Genomic DNA, 5,246 nt, shown 5'->3' on the forward strand with positions numbered 1-5,246 from the left:
ATCTGTTAATTCCCGTTGTGTGGCCATAATCACGTCGGAAACCTTCCCGCATGATCTCCTGAGTACAAATGACATATGTGCCAAAGCATTTCCCTTTTATACCTCGTGTTCGAGGTACTAGCGCAATCTGTATATGTCGATATCGCCATCCCATGACTTTTGCCACCTAAGTGTACAATCTGTCAAACGAACATTCATTTTTCTTTTAAAATTTGCTGGTGTGTAAATTGGCAACGGCCTTGCCGCAGTGGATACACCGGTTCCCGTGAGATCACCGAAGTTAAGCGCTGTTGGGCGTGGTCGGCTCTTGGATGGGTGACCATCCAGGCCGCCATGCGCTGTTACCATTTTTCGGGGTGCACTCAGCCTCGTGATGCCAATTGAGGAGCTACTTGACCGATTAGTAGCGGCTTCGGTCAAGAATACCATCATAACCACCGGGAGAGTGGTGTGCTGACCCCACACCCCTCCTATCTGCATCCTCCACTGAGGATGACACGGCGGTCGGATGGTCCCGGTAGGCCACTTGTGGCCTGACGACGGAGTGAGTGGGCGTGTAAATTAACTACGCATCAAAGTGACTTACTGTGTGGGAAGTGAAGATTTATTTGGAAAATTAACGATTTTCGACACAGCAGTTGAGAAACTGCATACTAAAATTAGGCTTGTTTTACCAACGACGGAAACTGCACAAATGTTGTGGGAGAGTGTCTACACTTAACAAGTGAAAACACACAAGACTTTCTTTTCTAAATATTGACGACATACCACATATCAGTGCTTTAAGGATCTTTACAAACGAAAAAAGGTAGCCAGTATCTGATCAGTAGGCTGTTGAAAAGCCCCTATCCCCCATCCCCTCCACCGAGGTACATGCATGGAATCAATTACCAGTTACTTGAGAAATAGAAATCGTGAGCGAGCATAGGCAAGCGTTAACAGACGAGAGAGAAACGAATACAGAAATCAACTAATCAGTAAATTACGTATGAATGCATTTAAAAGATAAGTTTTACTCACAAATGTATTTTAAAATAAAAGAAAAGAAAAATCCAATACTATATCACTGCTGACAATTTATGTATATTTCGGTCTTTTAACTTACTACGGAAAAGCGCAGGAAAAAGTAGTCCATGTAATTCAAACTGGCTTTTCTATTATGTCGTTAGTTTCCGACGCAACGGCATAAAATACGAGCCCTTTTAGAGCTACATGTGTTTTGACCGAAAACGTTTTGGAAAAAGATATCTTGTATTTATCTTGCAGAAATAAGATATACGAGATTATAATGTTGATAATTTTTTAATTAAATGCGGATTGTCTTGTCGAAGAACCATTTCATGGAGTATCTATCCGGGGTCCAGGGTGATCCGTGATGCACGTATTGAAAAAATTTATGTTTCTTGATGAAGTTGAATTCCAGCCATAAGAACAGACTGGAGTCTGATGCGTTAGTTTTTTCCTTACCGCCGTGTATGTCTAAGCATGACCCTGTGCCGCTGCAGAAGACAAAGCTCCATATTTGAATTTCAAAAACTTTTCAAAACTTCATGTGTATACCGTATATCATCTTGTCAACAGTGATATACTGCAAGTGGTTTTACAAAAACTGAAATATCATATATAGTTCCTGTCGCCTTAATCTTTTGAATCAAAAATTAAAACATCACCTACAATGAATTGTGCAGCAGAACCACCTGACGAAGGTAAATAAGGATTAAAGAGAATACATAGAGATTCGTATAGGAGTCAATCAAATGCCAAAAATTATGACAAATATGATGGAACTGCTCGTTTTTAATAAAATAACAGAATATTTAAAGAATTTGATTTGAGTGACAAGTTCATTAAGACAGAGTCTTCACAGTGGCATGTAAATGAAGATGTCAGCGTTCTACATCCAGTTACTAAACCATACGTTGTAAATTATCCCACTGAGTAATTTTCATGTAGCACAGTAATCAATAATTTACAAAAAAAAAGAAGAACAGATGCTATATATACTTCATGTTGTACCTGAATCTTCTCATATGGTTCCACGACAAAAAAGTGTGACTTCGTGGAAGAATGTTGTTGTTGTGGTCTTCAGTCCCGAGACTGGTTTCATGCAGCTCTCCATGCTACTCTATCCTGTGCTAGCTTCATCTCCCAGTACCTACTGCAGCCTACATCCTTCTGAATCTGCTTAGTGTATTCATCTCTTGGTCTCCCTCTACGATTTTTACCCTCCACGCTGCCCTCCAATACTAAATTGGTGATCCCTCGATGTCTCAGAACATGTCCTACCAACCGATCCCTTCTTCTAGTCAAGTTGTGCCACAAGCTCCCCTTCTCCCCAATTCTATTCAATACCTCCTCATTAGTTATGTGATCTACCTATCTAATCTTCAGCACTCTTCTGTAGCACCACATTTCGAAAGCTTCTATTCTCTTCTTGTCTAAACTATTTATCGTCCACGTTTCACTTCCATACATGGCTACACTCCATACAAATACTTTCAGAAACGACTTCCTGACAGTTATATCTACACTCGATGTTAACAAATTTTTCTTCTTCAGAAACGCTTTCCTTGCCATTGCCAGTCTACATTTTATATCTTCTCTACTTCGACCATCATCAGTTATTTTGCTCCCCAAACAGCAAAACTCCTTTACTACTTTAAGTGTCTCATTTCCTAATCTAATTCCCTCAGCATCAACCGACTTAATTTGACTACATTCCATTATCCTAGTTTTGCTTTTGTTGATGTTCATCTTATACCCTCCTTTCAAGACACTGTCCATTCCGTTCAACTGCTCTTCCAAGTCCTCTGCTGTCTCGGACAGAATTACAATGTCAACGGCGAACCTCAAAGTTTTTATTTCTTCTCCATGGATTTTAATTCCTACTCCGTACTTTTCTTTTGTTCCCTTTATTGCTTGCTCAATATACAGATTGAATAACATCGGGGATAGGCTACAACCCTGTCTCACTCCCTTCCCAACCACTGCTTCCCTTTCATACCCCTCGACTCTTATAACTGCCATCTGCTTTCTGTACAAATTGTAAATAGCCTTTCGCTCCCTGTATTTTATCCCTGCCACCTTCAGAATTTCAAAGAGAGTATTCCAATGAACATTGTCAAAAGCTTTCTCTAAGTCTACAAATGCTAGAAACGTAAGTTTGCCTTTCCTTAATCTTTCTTCTAACATAAGTTATAGGATCAGTATTGCCTCACGTGTTCCAACATTTCTACGGAATCCAAACTGATCTTCCCCGAGGTTGGCTTCTGTCAGTTTTTCCATTCCTCTGTAAATAATTCGTGTTAGTATTTTGCAGCTGTGACTTATTAAACTGATAGTTCGGTAATTTTCATATTTGTCAACACCTGCTTTCTTTGGGATTGGAATTATTATACTCTTCTTGAAGTCTGAGGGTATTTCGCCTGTCTCATACATCTTGCTCACCAGATGGTAGAGTTTTGTCAGGACTGGCTCTTCCAGGGCTGTCAATAGTTCTAATGGAATGTTGTCTACTCCGGGGGCCTTGTTTCGACTCAGGTCTTTCAGTGCTCTGTCAAACTCTTGACGCAGTATCATATCTCCCATTTCATCTTCATCTACATCCTCTTCCATTTCCATAATATTGTCCTCAAGTACATCGCCCTTGTATAGACTTTCCATATACTCCTTCCACCTTCCTGCTTTCCCTTCTTTGCTTAGAACTGGGTTTCCATCTGAGCTCTTGATATTCATACAAGTCGTTCTCTTTTCTCCAAAGGTCTCTTTAATTTTCCTGTAGGCAGTATCTATCTTACCCCTAGTGAGATAAGCCTCTACATCCTTACATTTGTCCTCTAGCCATCCCTGCTTAGCCATTTTTCACTTCCTGTCGATCTCATTTTTGAGACGTTTGTATTCCTTTTTGCCTGCTTCATTTACTGCATTTTTATATTTTCTCCTTTCATCAATTAAATTCAATATTTCTTCTGTTACCCAAGGGTTTCTACTAGCCCTCGTTTTTTTACCTATTTGATCCTCTGCTGCGTTCACTATTTTATCCCTCAAAGTTACCCATTCTTCTTGTACTGTATTTATTTCCCTCATTCCTGTCAATTGTTCCCTTATGCTCTCCCTGAAACGCTGTACAGCCTCTGGTTCTTTCAGTTTATCCAGGTCCCATCTCCTTAAAGTGCCACCTTTTTGCAGTTTCTTCAGTTTTAATCTACAGTTCATAACCAATAGATTGTGGTCAGAGTCCACATCTGCCCCTGGAAATGTCTTACAATTTAAAACCTGGTTCCTAAATCTCTGTCTTACCATTATATAATCTATCTGATACCTTTTAGTATCTCCAGGGTTCTTCCATGTATACAACCTTCTTTCATGATTCTTAAACCAAGTGTTAGCTATGATTAAGTTATGCTCTGCGCAAAATTCTACCATACGGCTTCCTCTTTCATTTCTTAGCCCCAATCCATATTCACCTACTTTGTTTCCTTCTCTCCCTTTTTCTACGCGTGAATTCCAGTCACCCATAACTATTAAATTTTCGTCTCCCTTCACTATTTTAGTAATTTCTTTTATCTCCTCATACATTTCATCAATTTCTTCGTCATCTGCAGAGCTAGGTGGCATATAAACTTGTACTACTGTAGTAGGCGTGGGCTTCGTGTTTATCTTGGCCACAATAATGCGTTCACTATGCTGTTTGTAGTAGTTTATCCGTACTCCTATTTTTTTATTCATTATTAAACCTACTCCTGCATTACCCCTATTTGATTTTGTATTTATAACCCTGTATTCACCTGACCAAAAGTCTTGTTCCTCCTGCCACCGAACTTCACTAATTCCCACTATATCTAACTTTAACCTATCCATTTCCCTTTTTAAATTTTCTAACCTACCTGCCCGATTAAGGGATCTGACACTCCACGCTCCGATCCGTAGAAGGCCAGTTTTCTTTCTCCTGATAACAATGTCCTCCTGAGTAGTCTCCGCCTGGAGATCCGAATGGGGGACTATTTTACCTCCGGAATATTTTACCCAAGAGGACGCCATCATCATTTAATCATACAGTAAAGCTGCATGCCCTCGGGAAAAATTACGGCTGTAGTTTCCCCTTGCTTTCAGCCGTTCGCAGTACCAGAACAGCAAGGCTATTTTGGTTAGTGTTACAAGGCCAGATCAGTCAATCATCCAGACTGTTGCCCCTGCAACTACTGAAAAGGCTGCTGCCCCTCTTCAGGAACCACACGTTTGTCTGG

At 40.2% G+C, this 5,246-nt stretch overlaps 1 pseudogene; it reads left to right on the top strand.

Annotated features, from left to right (window-relative positions):
* Positions 1 to 229: 229 nt before the first annotated feature.
* On the top strand, positions 230 to 347 carry LOC124556907 (annotated as a pseudogene).
* The last annotated feature ends 4,899 nt before the right edge of the window (positions 348 to 5,246 follow it).

Source organism: Schistocerca americana, chromosome X, assembly GCF_021461395.2.
Source record: "Schistocerca americana isolate TAMUIC-IGC-003095 chromosome X, iqSchAmer2.1, whole genome shotgun sequence".
Classification (NCBI taxonomy): Eukaryota; Metazoa; Arthropoda; class Insecta; order Orthoptera; family Acrididae; genus Schistocerca; species Schistocerca americana.